The 17,951-nt window shown below is 35.2% G+C and overlaps 1 pseudogene; it reads right to left on the reverse strand.

The window, feature by feature from the left end:
* The window catches only part of LOC107690897 (neuroblastoma-amplified sequence-like), a 170,392-nt pseudogene that overhangs the window by 77,012 nt on the left and 75,429 nt on the right, over nt 1–17,951 (reverse strand).

Consider the following 17,951-nt stretch of genomic DNA (forward strand, 5'->3'; position numbering starts at 1 on the left):
AAATAAATAAATGACACAAAGTTTAAATAAAGTAAAAATCAGCAAACAATGTGGAACCAATTAAATAAGAAAAGAATGTTTAAAAAAACTTCCAAAATCACCTTAGATAAACGGCAAAAGTCAACAGGCTTTTCAAAATCCCAAATATTGCCAAACAGGCACTTTTGCATTTAGTTTCGAAACTAAATCATCCACGATTGTCTTGTATGTCTCACCCCACTCTTCTTGTCAGTCAGCTCGACTCACTCTCCTCACTGGAGAAATTAAATCTGATCTGTGATGCGACTGACATTTGCCACGCTGCATTGAGCAGCCGTGTTCAGTTTTTAATTGTAGTGTCTGTTCTTTTACTGAACTAAATTATTTTTATTACTATAAAAAAATCAAAACGACGGTGGGGGTCGGTGACACGGTGTTGCGGCTTAACACCGGTATCACCGTCAGCACCGCCTATCACGGCAAGCCTAGACACAACAAGAAGGCACAGAATATTTTGCTGTTTGTTTGGTGACCATTTCTGAGGCGCTGCAATAAGCAGCCCCACCCACCGTGGAATCTCATTGGTCCAAAATACTGACACTCAACAGTATATTAACATCAAATACATTCTGATTGGTTGTCTAGTTGAAAAGAACAAACAATGGATCTACGTAACATACTACATGATTATTTTCGATGACCACCCTTGAATGTATGCGATTGTGACTTAACCTCATTTAACAGTGAACAAAAACAAAAATTGTGGCTAAATTTGATCAATTAGGATTTGACCACAAACACCCTGCGGGACAACTGTAAACACTCATTAAACCTGCAGCAACACACACGAGAACAAGCGGTGCAAAGCTAGTGAAGAAATGTTAGCGTTCGAAAACAAAGGCAGACTGCTGTGCAGACATGTACAGCGCCAGACTCTCAAACACGATTAGCAGGTGACGAAAGCGTAATTTTTCAGGCAGCCCATCAGTTCCCATTTCTCACAGAACTGCAATACAGTGTTAAGTTTTATTCTGCTATTCTGAGCCTGTGATTGTATCAAGGGCATTTTGTGCATCAAATAATCCTTGGCAAGACAACGTTATCAAAAACAGCTGGAGCTGAGGGAGTCTTGTGCGTGCGGAAATAACAAAGGCTTTAGTGTTCCTAACAGTAACAGTTTTAGTGTTCTCAGCTGTTTGACGGCTTCTTTTAACACATTCTTCCTCAAAGTCTCTTTAACATTGAAAACCAGAGAGGTGTGGCTTCTCACAGCGACACTGATCAGAGATGGAGGATGTCATTATACTTAAAGACTTGTGCTCTGTTCTATTCTAGAGTGTGTATGTGTGTGAGTGTAAAAGTATGCAAGAGACACCAAAAAAAGACTGAAGCACTGACATTTTTAATATGCACAGTATGCATTCAGGAAAAAAAAACCTTCCAATCTACACGTGACTGATGCTGAGAGGATGGAATAAATAAATGCATATATATTTTTAAATAACAAATAATTAAATATTAATGTTATATTATTTTATATTATCTATATAAATATTAGAGATGTCATTTAAAGGGATAGTTCACTCAAAAAAGAAAATTAATTAATTAGTTACCTTCATTTCGTTCCAAACCCGTAAGACCTTCGTTCATCTTCAGAACACAAATTAAGATATTTTTGATGAAATTCGAGAGCTTCCTGTCCCTCCATAAACAGCAACAGAACTACCACTTTCAAAGCCAAGAAAGGTAGTAAGGACATTGTTAAAATAGTCCATGTGGCATCAGTGGTTCCGCCTCTTTAACTTTAACTTAATATTTTTAATCTGAATGTACAAAGCCACCTGTTAGCTGAAATATCCACAAAATTAAAAAACAACACTGAAATAAGAGCGTGTGGTTTATAAAGTTGAGACATTCTATAATGCTTAATGTAAAAACGCTTAACGTGGCTAATGTTTAAGACTGTAATACTGGAGGACCGAATTCATTTAACATCTTATTAATAAAGCATATTATGTGCAGACAAACAGAATAGCCCAGAATATGAACGGGACGTGCAAAGTTTCATATTAAGCGTTTTCCTCCCATAGAAAATGCTTAACGTCTTAAATGTCATAAATAGTGCTGTCAATCATTTAAAAAATTAAAAAAAAGTTTAAAAAAGCAGATTTGTTCTGAAATTAATCGTGATTAATCACGATTAATCCCCCCTAACATTAAAGTTTTTAAAAATACATTGCAATAATTTCACATTCAATCTTCAACTTAATGTAGAAACAACAAAGCCAGTATATTTTTAATATTTGTTTAATGGCATCTTTTTTATGACTGAAGGTGAGTATCACTGATACCGATACTACTGATGTCTCTATGAAATCGATTTTGTTTTTCATACAACATTACAGTATAATTGAGAACTATCAATTTTAACATTTACTAGACTTTAAAAATAACAACTTCTAATTTAAGTGAACTACTTTCTTTACTATTATTTCTTTATTATGATTAAGACAACCGGCACTCTAACACCATGTCCTAACTACACGCGCCGCGGCACACAATAAAAGGTATATTTTCCATGACAATCAGCTTTTGTCCTAACTAGCCGTGATGGCAACACGTGAAATTTCTATTTTAGAAACGGTTTCTATTTCCGCGATGTCACGGCTGGAACAACAACATACAAACTATATGACAGTGATATTCTCAGGTACCGATTATGTGCTTTATTCAAAGTTAAACATGTCTAAAGTGAGTTTGAATGTCATATTGCGTGGCATTTATAGCCATACTGAAAGCAACAATAGATAGTTTACCTCAGATCTTGAAAATAAATAAAAGCAAAGATGTACGTTAAAACTGTGAACTCACTGCGAACCAACAAGCGTATTCCATAACAAAGATGGTATCAGTCACTTAGTATGTACATTTAATAATGTTAAAAAGGTTTAATATTTATGAATTAGATCCATTTCATTGTGAGTGCAGAGCGCTTCCAGAGAGAGCCCGCCCACGCATGCTTCTGATTGGCTGTGATATTTGATTGATTCTGTCGCGTCGCATTGCGTCACGCCTGGTGTGGACACCCAAATTGCTTGTCTTGTCGCATGTAGTTAGGACACGGTGTAATGCTGCTGTAATGTTGTTGGTTTACACAAAATTGTGCCTTTATTGAACTTTTTATCCAGAATAAATCAACATAAATAGTTTGATTTATTAATATTATTAACATAAAAATATTTTAGGATGTAAAATATATATTTTATGGAAATATTTATTCCATACCTCAAGGATAAATCAACACATTATTTATTAAATAATGTTATTTATTTTTTATGCATTTAAATTTAATTGCATTTACTAACAAAAATGTGTTTTTCATTTAGTACTCTAAATGGGATGAAAAATAATGCTGTTGCATAGTCAGAAGCAAACACTTTTATAAGGAATAAGAACTACGGAACCATAGAAATAAACATAAATGTAGTATGAATTCATAAAAATTTATAAATAATAATAAAACATTTATTGTGTCATATTCCAAGTTTTCTGAAGCCATATGATAACTATGTGTGAAGAACAGTTCAGTGTTATTCATTGAAAGTCTTGACATCCCTGATTTGAAGTTTGAAAGCTTAAAGGGTTAGTTCACCCAAAAATTTAATATAACTCCGATTGGATTCGTCTGAAAGAAGAAAGTCACATACACCTAGGATGCTTTGATTAATGTGTATAAATTAATTATGCTAAATAAGACCAGGACAATGCATTCAGAAAGTAAATAGGGTCAATTTTGATTTTATTTTGATGTCTGGTTCATTTTAATGCTAGAACAGTCAACAAGGCTACAAATCAGACTTTTGAGATCTGGCATACATTTAACAGGGGCTTGTGTCAGAAGTGGACTTCTAAACACACCAAAATCAAAGCGGGCAGTCTGGACATTTATTTTCTGCTGTTTATTCACAGACAAGTCCAATCATGTAAACTCGGGTAAACTGTTAATTGCAAAAATGGCCAAACGTGTTGATCTACAAGCAAGCACTGTGTAAATGTGATTAATAAATCATTCATCAGAGACTGTAAATGTTATCATGTTGCAATTAGGTGGCAAGTATGCTAATTTACTTAAGGCAAGCGTTACCCAGCGGGGAAAATACAGACACAAAGAAACTGGAGGAAATCCCAGCAGGGACAGAGATTACCATTTAATCCTATAAAACAAACAAAAGCACTACTATAGTCATCACATCGAGCTAAACTCGACATGCATTATAAATGAAGGTAAAGGCACAGAGATGTAAATTTACTCCTGAGCGAGAAAGCTCTCCGCCATCAGTGGAGCAAAGCACCGGCAGCTCACTGTAGCAACATGACAAAAACTGAAACAAACGCACGTATTTACATGGTATATACATGCGATGAGAGGTGAACTTTTCAAAAATGTCAGAAACATTGCGACTGTGTGTATAAACCCAAACCACGTATCTGACCTCATCAATACTTCATTCAGCTTTAAATGCACATTTAGCAGATAAACAACGCACATACATTTACGCAAATATATTTTTGTGTGCACATGAATCTTTAAGCATGTCTGTGGCATCTTTTCTCATGGTAAGGTGAAAACAGTGCTTGCTATGAGTAAAGCAGCTGAGCTCTGAAGCTATAATTACACCATATGAAAAATGAAGCATTGAGTATGTTATTGAAGCATTGAACTCAGAGTTCAGTCAAAGGCTGTGCTTTACAGCCCACTATAATGTAATGATCCAGGAGAAGATTTTACTATTTTATAGCCATGAATGAAGCATTGGTGCTCAAGTAAAAATGCGTAACGAAAGCACGAAGCCCAAATCGACCCTTTTTACTTTCTTATTGCAGGTTCACGGTCCTATTGTGAATGATTTATCTGTGCATGTTATTAGAAATAAACAAAAAAAAGTTTATAATCTTGTATTTATTGAATAATAATAATAAGACAAAATGAGATATAGATGTGTTATGTTTTGCTCAAACCTTTGCCATGGCATTAGAGCTGGTACACCGTTGTCACTTGCGAAACGTCCCTGGTAGATGCACCAGGGACCTGATTATAGCACTTAAAATCTCGAAAAGTCAGATTTTCATGATACGTCACCTTTAAAATTAGCCAGTAAAGGAAAAGGTGTTTAAATTGGTGAAAATAAATGTATTAATTTATTATACTTTTTTAAATTTTAACCCAAAATGTTAATGTTGAAAAGCAAAATTTCATGGAAACTTTTATGCACATACAGGCTTTTAAGAAAAAAAAAAGTAACACAAAACCGTCATATGCAATATTCTAAAATTAGCAGATTTATCATCCCCCCCCCCCCAAAAAAAATCTCTTCAAAGTGTCGCAATAAATAAAGACCTACGATGTGATGTATGCAGAAGCGTTGTTCTTTACCTCAGACATTTCGCAGCCCGTTCTCTGGGCTTGAGAAAGATCAATCTTGTAATTTACAGCCTGGTACAGAACCTAAGACAAGAGAGGAGAGCGAAGCATTGACTTTCTCATTCCTGCCCTTCAGCACAATACCTTTTTTCTCTTCAATTTTCTTTGCTCTTAAATGTTTAATCGTTCTGGCAGTATTTATACTTGGCACTGCAGTAAGACTTATTTAAATTACTATTCCATTCATCAATACATTTTCTTTTGAGTGTTTCAATGTGGCGACTATCTCGGTATACATAAATCTACTTCAGGCCTTTCCTGAAAGCAGCCTGACACCAAAGCAGTCAACACAGAGGGAGATAGAGGCGACTACAGCTGGAAAGAGTGCTTAGGGGGTAATAGTGTGTGTGTGTTGGAGGCGATTTCTAAAACTTAAAAGCTGTGTTTTAAGTTTGTCTATGCATACTGTGTCCAACACAACATATGTCTATACACAGAAACTAGGGAAGAAAAGAGCAGGAAACTTGGCAAATGTTTCTATAGAATAACTATTCAAAGCATTCCAGCTATAAATATACTGTATGAGGCATCCTGGGGTTTACACTATGACTTCAGTGGAGTTAGCTTTTACCTTGAAGTATCAATTACTAGTTATTAATTATAGGAAATAGTACATGTAGGCCTACATACAAAATGTATGTAGACACTAGCAACCATCTCACTCTCTACATGTATAAAATAGCTAGAGGGACAATATATCTAAGTGGACAAAAAAGGCACCTGAGTCTGAAGGGAACTGGAAGCCGCTAGCAGATTCTGGATGCTGCTGGGAGGACAGTGTGTGAGCGTGAACACCATCAGCTCCTGACGGGCGGAAAGCTGCGAGTACGTCTCACACTGACCCAGCTGAGCGCACACATCCCAACCATCACTATAGCCTAGAGTGAGAGGGGAAAAAAGGGAAATTTATGGAAAGCCGTCATATACAGGAGACATGAGATTTCAAACTGACTTTGGAGGAGGAGGTCAGGCATTTCTTATGTTTCAATTTACACTTAGCAACCAACGTTTTCCAGGGCCTGAGTGCTGTTCAGAACTGTCTTTTAAATTTCAATTCAATTCAGGAATATTTAATTGCAATTTGAATTTTAATTAAAAAAAGAGAATGAAAATGGAATCATATAGCTGCTATGCAAGTGATTTTCAACTAGAAAATGAAAGTCTGTCAATCAATGCTGGTTTGATAAACCTAGATTGAAAGTTTCAAAAGTCTATAAATAGACAGACAGAATGACAGAACTACAAATAGAATGATAGATAGTATATCAGAACAATACAAAAAGATAGAAAAAACAACGAGTGATAGAAAGACTGCCAGATAGATAGAACAACAGAATGATAGAATGTTAGAACAACAGATAGACATATAGAACAACAGAACTATCAACATAACAATACAGACAGACAGACAGACAGATAGAGAGATAGATAGATCTTACAACATCTGCCCAGCAACAACAAAAACAGCAAAACCCACAATCCCCTGCTTCAGCACCAGCCACTGTAGCTCTGCGGTTTTAGTTATATCATAGTCTCAAGATTCTGTTGCAGTTCTATACTTGTTTTTCCATGCGTGGCTCTTATTGCCTCATGTATTCAGTAAATCTTTCTAATCTCTAGCACTCTCCCTCTCTTCATTACACAGTGAAGCAGGAGAGAGGCTAACCCATTTTCCACACTGATGTTAGTGAGGCTGTGAGACTGCTGCCGATAGCAATCAGAGATTAGCACATCTTCTGTTCTCAAGCCTGCATTAATCTACCCCAGCCTGAAGCATACACACACACATGCATGCAACACCAGTCTCTTTCCAATATCTGATGGTGCATTGACTGAACAGCACCACACAAGCGCACAAACATAAAACACATTTGAGTTCTGACTACAGATGCATCTGACTGGAATGATAAAGATGGGCCTGCTGATCACATTCAGAACATTTTGTTAAATAAAACTTCACTTAGGTAAACACCAAAAGAGCAACTTCTAGCCAAACTAGCATAAAAATGTCTGCAGGAACATACTTAAATACTGTGGGAACCCTGTAGACTCTTTTGAAGATGGTTTTATTACAGCAGAAACACTCGTTAAAGTTATTTTACATTATTAATAAGCTATTTTGGTGAATCTTCTTCATTTGCATTTGTTATCATTTTGTTTGCACACAGTACCATTCAAAAGTTTGGGGTGGTTTTTGAAATAAGACTCTTATGCTCATCAAGGCTGCATTTGTGTGATCAAATATACAGTAAAAATAGAAGCATTGTGAAATATTATTGCAATTTAAAATAACTATTTTATTTTACAATATTTTTAAAATAGAATTTATTCCTGTGATGACAAGGCTGAATTTTCAGCAGTCATTACTCCAGTCTTCAGTGCCACATGATCCTTCAGAAATCATTTTAATATGCTGATTTGGTGCTCAAGAAAAAAATCTCATTATCAGTGCTGAAAACAGTTGTGCTGCCTACTTTTTTTATTTATTTTTTTTTGGGGTGGAAAAACTTTAAGGATTCTTCAATAAATAGAAAGTTTAAAAAACAGCATTTATTTCAAATCCTCAAATCAAACATTGTAAATGTCTTTACTGTCACTTTTGATCAATGTACTTGATAAACAAAGGTAATAATTTCTTTAAACTGAACTTAACCTTTTGAACGGTAGTGTATATTTATTTATAATTCGATTTTAAATATATACTTTTTTTGTCTGCTGACAAATGTTAGAGTTATAGCTTCTAAATGTGTTTATGCTATATGTTTTATAATAAATATCATAATTTACACAGAAACCATAGTAATACTGATCATGAACTGTTTTGTGTGTGGTTACTTGTGGTCCTTTCCTGATCTCATCGCTCTCTCTCCTCTCCAATCACTTCCTGTCATTGCTTCAACTGTCCTATCAATAATAAATGCAACAAGGGCAGAAATATATTACTGTTACTATGCAAGAACTATGGCAAAAGGGAGGTGAAATAGATTGAATAGGCTTATGTAAAAAAAAAACTCTAATATTTCGTCCTTATATAATTTCAGAGGACCTTTCTTTTAAAACTGTTAAGCTTTAAGATTTTAAAGAATACAAAAGTCTGATCCCTGAAAATCCACAGTGCATTTCTTGGATTAAAACAAAGTAGAAAGTGAAGAGAGATTTAGAGTCGAGCTGTGCCGGTTTACCTGCAGCCATCGGATCTTGGCAGTGGATGCAGGAGGCCTTGAAGTCCTGACAGCGCAGAGCCTGTTCTGCCAGCAGTGTGAGCACCTGCCCCTTCCTCTTGACCTCATCATCACCTAAATACACACCAAAACCATCACACAACCATGACATTTGACTTGGAACATTGAAAGGAACAGTTCATAAATAAATGAAAACTTAATTGAAAACTGACTCACTCTCATTCAAGGTGTAGATTAGTTTGTTTCTTCATCAGAACTGATTTGGAGAAATTTAGCATTACATAACTTGCTGAGAAACATCCATCATAAAGGAGTCTTAACAGATGAGACAAGTTTTTTACTGGAGATATATTGGAAGCAATATTATAGATATTATATGCATGCATATTTTAGCAGAAAGCAGTGGTTTGAAGTTAAAAACATCTTAATTATGAATTTGTTTATTACAAACATGCAGCGTTTTGCTTCACAAGACATTCATTCATGAACTGGAGTTGTGTTAATTGCTTGTGGATTATAGTGATGTTTTAATCAGCTGTATGGACTCTCATTCTGACGGCACCCATTCACTGCAGAGGGTCCATTGGTGAGCAAGTGATGTAATGCTAAATTTTTCCAAATCTGTTCTGATGAACAAACAAACTAATCTACATCTTGGATGGTAGGAGGGTGAGTAGATTCTCAGCAAAATTATTCCTTTAAACCTGTCTATTATCATCAGCAGCAGCACATTTCATTTCAGTTTAGATGAATTAAAGAAACTGTCACTCATTTCAAAGTTCACTCTTACACTCCTCAATGTACTGATCACTATCATATATTAACAAATATGCCACAAAACATTGCTTTACTATTTAAATATTCAGTCTGATGGAAGTGCAAAGGTCCAGAATATGAAACTGCTCCGCATTAAATTCATTTCCTTTCAGATGTTTTTCTGATAAATTCCTGGAAGGCTGCTTAGATGTTATACAAATATCACAATCACATCTCAGATAATGCCCTCTTACACAGCTCTGATCTCGGTCCAAAATAAGAGAATAAAAAAGACCACGAAGCCTGATGAAAACAGTGATATGGGTTGTCTTTTTCATTAAAGTGTGTGTCGAGCATCAAAGGCCAGACAAGCAATAATATGAGCGGAGGCAGGAGAATGAGCGTGCACATGTGCGCGAATGCCTGCGATCCCATGGATATGATTATTCGCAAGTAAAATCAAAAGGGTTGATACTATGGGAAGTGGCATATCTCCTTATTCCAAACTGATTTATGTGTGACATGGAAGTCTTGATATATCAGGAGTATTTATTGCTGTCCGTTTCTCCTCGTTTCACCTCTCTCTTATGCCAGAGCAGATACAGGCGCAGGAGCGCTGACACACACGTACAAACAAAACAGCCCTACGGCCATTAGTCGAGGGTAAGCCAAGGTGAATACATCAAACACTAGCATGGCAAACACCCAGTCACTTCATAGAGAGCTAATCAATTCCACTATATACGACAAGAAGAGCTTCTGATGTCCTGCATACTGATCCGCCTGACATCAAAAGAGGAGAAGAGAGTCACCTCAATTACCCCTGCAACCAACACAAGAACTGATCGCTTCACCTATGAGAAGACGACTGACATTCATGCTGGCTCACAAAATAAGTGGCCGAAAGAGATTCGAAAGAACGTTTAACTAATGATACTTTCCACAAACAGGGAACACTCTGGTGTCCCGTGACTTTTTTTAGAGGCACCGACAACATGCTTTCTGATGTGAGAATTAAGTAGAATTAACTAGATATGTTAGATAATTCTAAAATAAAAAGCTATCATAACATAAAGCTATCATTAAATAGCTAGAATTAAATATCAAATATGTGTATCATCCATTAAAATGCAAATTTTGGCCTACTGTATATAATTTCAACAATTGATATTCAACAATTACACTGTACAGCAATGTTGTGATTTGATTGTTAATATGTTGTAATATAATTCATTCAATATTTAGCTGTTACCCCTGTTAAATGCTGCTTAAAACTGTGACTGTGAATAATTTCATATTTCTTAATTTTACAAAAACTGTTAACTGCTTTCAAGTCAAGCTTAATCATTCAACCTAACATAAGGAAAAAAAAGATCAAATAATTATAAATATTGTAAATTACTCCACTGTTCAAAAGTTTGGGGTTGATAAGATTGTTTTAATGTTTTTGAAAGAAGGTTCTTATGCTTACCCAGGCAATTATTTGACCAAAAACACAATAATATAGTCTTTTTTTTATAAAAGGAGTTTTTTTTTGTAATAATATAAATGTTTTACTGTCATACATACATATACATATTTATAAAACGGATAGCTCCAGTCCTTGATTCTGACTGGCTGAGCCATGTTCAAAGCTGTTGTAAATTAAGGTGCGTTCCGATTGACAGGGTCCCTACGCAGTGTTCACTGCTCCCTACTCACTAAGCACGGGATATCCGTTGAAGTGGACATCATTGACAATAATCGCTCATTTGGAACGACCTAGAACATCATCAAAGAAAGGCAACGACGGGGTCACGCAGATTATTATATATTAACATAAATAAATATTGTAATTTATTTTATTTCAAATTTAAATACATATAAAATACATTTACAATTATGTATCTAATAAATATAATTTTTATGCATTTATGCATTTAGCAGATAAATAATATATAATATATAAATATAGTCAAAATGTATATGTTTAGACTGTTAACAGATTGTTGTGGTCTCATCTCGTGCGCTTTCCCCACATGCAGCCTCAAAGTTAACTCTCCTGAAGTAAATAAAGTAAAATAAAAAAAATTACAGAGCCTCAGCTCTTTCTCCTTGGTTTTACTTAGTTTCACCTATTCATACAATACAATATGCAAATATAACATTCATGGTCATAACCATTCATAAATACTCTAATTTGTATAATAACAACATTTATTGCAACCCCTCTATTGCAGAGCCTTTTAAAAACTCTTCTAACGGCTCTGCTCTATCGTTAGTTCTGACTGGTGACACGGTGCGCAATGACAGCTGGGTGATTTTTCCTCTCCACTTCCTGTGAAGTGATGTATTGATGTTCCTTTATTCCCTATGCCGTTCGCAGTGCCCTTCGAACTGAACATGTTCACTACCTTCAGATTGGAATCTCACTTAAAATGGCGGAATACCCTGTGAAGTCCACTTCGCAGTCCACTTACGATCGAATGGAACGCACCTTTACTCTACAAACATACACCTTTGTTTACGTTTGTCTGTTGCTTGGCAACCACTTTGTTGCAACCACAACTGATTCTGAGGAACTACATTGTTTGGTGGAAGAATACTGTTTTTATTAATATCATTACACATTATTTGCTCTGTTTTATTTTGTGAAACCTTACTACGTATATGGAATAACCGTTTTATAAAAGCAATAAGGCCCGTGAAGCCGTGGTTTACAGTGAATTTATAACAGCTAAGGGGGTTTAGCACATTATAAATTCACTGTAAACCATGGCTTCTTGGGGCTTATTGCTTTAATATACATACAATGGTGGCCAAAATTATTAGAACACTAGTATTTTCACTAGGGCTGTCAATTGTTTTTGAATTTCGAATATTCGTCGAATTTAAAATAAAAATCCACATTCGAATGCAAAAACGTTGCATTCAAATTTTAGATGTGTGTCAGACAGCCTTATCAGCAGCGCACGAGATGCGATGATGATGTAGGTGTCACTGCATTATAATATTTTTGTCAGCCTATCCAGTTGAACCCACTAGATGCGGTGCTGCTGCGTTGTTCATTAAAAATATTGCGGAAAAAGAGAACATCAATGTAGAGAAGATCTTGTTTACGTCAAAACTAAAGCCAAGCCATTTACACAGAACGCATATTTCGCGCATTTTCTAGAGGGACATCTATCACCGTTGCACTCGCGTCTTGCACAAAAGAGCCGCATGTTTAGAAAGCCATGTAAAATTAATGCAAGTTTAACTTTGAAAAAACATACCTTGAGACTTTATGGGGGGGGGCGGGGTTTCCCCCACCTCACTGCAACTCATGTTTTTAAATGAAAAATGTACTCTGTGTGCTTTCGGTCCTTTGTATTAAACTATGCATACATACATGATGCTGTTTTGTTTATAGTTGTTTAAGCATAATTATAATTGGTTTATAAACATTAGTTTAAACATTATGCACTTTATTTCTACAGATAGTCATGTTATCTTATGCTTTGAATAAACGTGCATTAGTAATATTTTGCTCGATGCGCCCTCTTGTGGCCTCAGGAGAGAAACCAAAAGCTTTTCTTCACCCTAACTGAAATTATGCATTTTAAATTCGAATAATAGCATATCAATGATACTAAAATAACACTGTGATAGGAGTAACCCTAACTATGAGCACTAGAAATAGTACTGAAACATTCATATGAAAATAATCTCTTTAAAAATGGATCTAAACACACTGAAACTAGCTTTTTTTAATTCTACAAATGCAGACATATTTCTGTGAGGATTTGGTTATATTATTAAGTATTTATAATTAGTTACATAAAATAATTAAATAAGTTATATAAAATGTATAGTAAATAGAAGTATGGACAGTAATAGAATTTGAACAGCACAAAAAATTTGAACTGAGATGATGTGGATAATGACAATTTGCAACATTGACACTGTTACTGAACTGAACTGAATCAACATTGAACTGAACTGAGCTGAAATGACACTACTGTCTTCTGTAGAGCTGATTTAAAGCTAAAATTAATAATTGAAGAATTTTACAACATTAATAGTTATTTTCCTGTTTATTTACTTTGAAGTGGCTTTGACACAATCTGCATAATACAAAGCGCTACAGAAATAAATGTGACTTGACTTGATTGAATAAAACATAGAATAGAATAATAGAGCAGCATTTCCCCATTTACATAGCGAGTAAACGTGTGTGTGTTTGTGTGTTTTAGGGCTGTCAAATAAATTTTTGAATTTCGAATATTCGTCGAATTTAAAATAAAAATCCACATTCGAATGCAAAAACGTTGCATTCAAATTTTAGATGTGTGTCAGACAGCCTTATCAGCAGCGCACGAGATGCGATGATGATGTAGGTGTCACTGCATTATAATATTTTTGTCAGCCTATCCAGTTGAACCCACTAGATGCGGTGCTGCTGCGTTGTTCATTAAAAATATTGCGGAAAAAGAGAACATCAATGCGGAGATCTTGTTTACGTCAAAACTGAAACCAAGCTGTTCACACAGAATGCATATTTCGCACATTTTCTAGAGGGACATCTATCACCATTGCACTAGCATCTCACACAAAAGAGATGTTTAGAAAGCCATGTAAAATTAATACAAGTTCAACTTTGAAAAACGTATCTCGAGACTTTATGGCGTTTTTTTTTCCCCCCATCCCACTGCAACTCGTGTTTTTAAATGCAAAATGTAATCTGTGTGATTGGCTTTCGGCCTTTTGTATTAAACTATACATATATACATGATGCCGTTTTGTTTATAGTTGTTTAAGCAACTTACTTATAATTGGTTTATAAACATTATTTTAAACATTATGCACTTTGAATAAACGTGCATTAGTAATATTTTGCGCGATGCGCCCTCTTGTGGCCACAGGAGAGAAGCCAAAAGATTTTCCTCACCCTAACTGAAATTATGCATTTTAAATTCGAATATAATTCGAATTTTAATCATATTTAAGTACAAAATTCGAATTTAGTTTTTCAGACATTTTGACAGCCCTAATTTTCACCAGCTAAAAAATGGTTTTAAGTCAGTTATTTCTAACTTTGGCTGTAGTGTGTCAGTAGGAAATATGAGTTTACATTTCCAAACATTCATTTTGCCATTAATTGTAATAATCCAGTGAATTTTTTTGTTTGCACAAGAAGTCTGATAACAGCCAGTGCTCCACACAGAGATCTGATCTCATCATCATCCAGTCTGTCTGGAATGACGTGAAGAAACAGAACAAACTGAGACAGACTAAATCAGAAGAACTGTGGCAACGTCTCCAAGATGCTTCGGACCTCAACCCCATCGAGCAAATTTGGGGTGAGTTGGAAAATAAACTGGACAGATCTATTGTACATTCAAAGGAAAGCCTTTGGCTTGAGTTGCAGAAGGCATGGGATTAACATTAGTGTTGAAGTTCTCAGGAAATATATTAACACTATATCAGAGAGATGTGCTGCTGTAATTGCTGCAAAAGGTGGACATACCAAATATTAACGTTAAAAGTGGATAAAAACACTATGACTCACTTCATCTGATATTTGTTTTGCTCAGAGCAACCATCTGCATGTTTCATGAACATTATGAAATGAAATCATGTTTTGGAGGCAAAAAAAGGTCAATATTTTCAGATCTGTCAGGTGTTCTAACAATTTTGTCAACCACTGTAATGTATACTGTATGTATATATATATATATATATATGGAATAATAGCACACCCCATTTAAAACAAATAGTGTAAAAACACTAGGGCTGTCAATCAATTAAAATATTTCATCGCAATTAATCGCATGATTGTCATGAGTTAACTTGTGATTAATCGCAACTTAATCACACATTTTTATCTGTTCTAAATGTACCTTCAATTAATACTTTTGCAGTTTAGCTCTAACCCTAATCAAACACACCTGAGCATGCTAATCAATGTCTTTAGGATCATTAGAAAATCACAGGTATGTGCGTTTGATCAGGGTTGCAAGCTAAACTCTGCAGCGCATGAGGAACCCTAGCATAGAGCATGAAGACTAGATATGTTTCAAAGGTCATAGATGTTTTTCAAAAGAAGGTTCCCATTACTTCTCTTTATCTGCACTGAGCAATTTACTTACCAGTTTAAATCAAAGCCTGTTTACATTTTTGCAGGACAGGGCAGCTCACGTCTTCTGAATATGCAACATGTACATTTATTATTACATTTGTTTGCCTCTCTGTATCCACGTACTGTATTTGGATGCAGCTAAAATGTCAATAAAACTGTTTTCATTTATATATTTGACTTTTTCTGTTGTCAGACAACGGAATGAATATGAAATAGTGACTGAAACGTGACCCATTAAGACTACATAACCAGCTCTCCCTTCCAAGATGTTCCAAGATGCATGTTAACTGCAAAAGAATTAGGAATTAAGGTGAAGAATTAGGTGTGAAATCACCAGGAACCATTTACTCCAGCGCCACCATTTTCCAGAACTGCAACCTCTCAGAGACTTAGGTTAAGTATAGAATCCTAAAAAATGACCCCTACTTAATAAGAATAACATATTGAAGTGTAGTAAAATACTTGAAGACTGATTTATATATATATATATCCAGAATCTGGCAGTAAGTTTTGGGAGTTCATTTTTAGTCCACCTCGAGATTTTATCTGTAGAAGATAACCTGTTTAATAATTATGCACACCTGAATTTCGCTTCCAGCCTTCATGAACAATAATATATAGATTATAAGTGATTAAATACAAGATTAATAGTGGTTATTAAGATTGATGTTGTTTGGAATTGTCGAAATACTTTTTTCTTTGCGAAACGAACGTTTTCTCCACAAAACTAAGATCGCGTGCGTGCAAAATGCACTTTTGTGCGCTCAGAATATGAGCTTTCGCGCGCAGAATTGTGGCAGAGATCTAAGCCTATACGTGCGCAGCGGGAAAGAAACCTCACGCTCGGGCGGCAGTACCGGCGAGTATCAGAAACTAAATAATGTTTGGGCAAACCCTTTTTTGAAGAATTTATTATTTTTTTAAGTCGCTAAAGGGGTCTGAAAAGTCGCTAAGCTGGCAACACTGTGCATCTCCATTTCTCCCAACTACGGGTTAGGCCACGGGTCAAACAGAAAATGCACGCTGCGTTAATGAAATTAGTGCCATTAAAATGAATTTGCGTTAACGCATTATTAACGGGTTAATTTTGACAGCCCTAAAAAAAAACATAAATAAAATTAAAAAAATAAAAATTGAGAGAGAGAGAATGAAAGAGAGATCTACATAAATATTATATGAGCTAAGGTTGATGATCAATATTTTTGAAGGTTAACCACCTCCTTTCACTGACCACTTTGTTAAAAAAAAAAAAAAATCATAAAATTCAAGGCATTAATGTTTGCCTACAAAACCACCACTGGCTCTGCACCCCTTTACCTAAATTCATTACTTCAGACTTATGTGCCCTCTAGAAGCTTGCGTTCTGCAAGTGAACGGCGTATTATTGTGCCATCTCAAAGAGGCACAAAATCACTTTCACAGACTTTTAAATTAAATGTTCCCTCCTGGTGGAATGACCTGTCCAACTCAGTCTGAGCAGCTGAGTCCTTAGCCATCTTCAAGAATCGGCTAAAAACACATCTGTTCCACCTTTATTTGACCCTCTAACTCTTGCACATTCTATTCTTTAAAAAAATCCCTTTTAGACTTGCACTTTATTCATCTACCGCTTGTTTTCTTAAAAAAAAAAAAACAAACTAGTTTTTCTAATCTTTTTGTATTCTATCTGTTTTCTTATTTATTATACAATTAACAAAAGCAAAAAAGGCCTCTAACGCTAGATTGCTCTATTCTTTTTTCTATTCTGTTTTCTTTTTATTTATTATATAATAAAAAAAAAACCTTGCTCTGTGTACTGCGTTAAGCTGAGACTTGTTATAGCACTTGCATATCATTGCTCTTTTGTTGATTTTGATTGCTTCAATGGACTCTTATGCACGAACGCTGCTTACGTATTTCTGGTAATCTCAGCCAGCGACTTCACTTCCGCATAGCGCTATAATACTAGCGGCAGAACTCTTTCTTGACGTATTGTAAACAACTCATTAGTATTTTCTAAATAAGTATTATTAACATAAAACATACATAACATCAAACTCTAGTTATCGTTTCCTGAAATATTAAATATTAACGGTCGAAGACAGTAGTTTCCCCAAACGTTGTGTCCTGTTGTGCTAAAGGGGCTATTACTCACCTTATTCCAGTAGAATATCTACTCCGTTTCAGCACAATGCCCTTAATACAAGCGAAGTATTGAAGAGTAAACACTAGAGACAGACTTCATTTATACCCTTGGCTATTCACACTCTTCACAACAATACAATAGAACAGCACAATATATTAAAATAATTAGTATAGAAATTGTGGATGGATAAATTTGCATTTATTTGTACAAATGTAGATAATATAAATATAAATGACTTTGTTACCTGGACTGCAGTAACGTAAACATGTAAATATAAATGACTTTTGATACCTGCACTGCAGTAACGTAAATATAAATGACTTTGTT

Source organism: Sinocyclocheilus anshuiensis, unplaced genomic scaffold (genome assembly GCF_001515605.1).
Source record: "Sinocyclocheilus anshuiensis isolate Anshui unplaced genomic scaffold, SAMN03320099.WGS_v1.1 scaffold3034, whole genome shotgun sequence".
NCBI lineage: Eukaryota > Metazoa > Chordata > Actinopteri > Cypriniformes > Cyprinidae > Sinocyclocheilus > Sinocyclocheilus anshuiensis.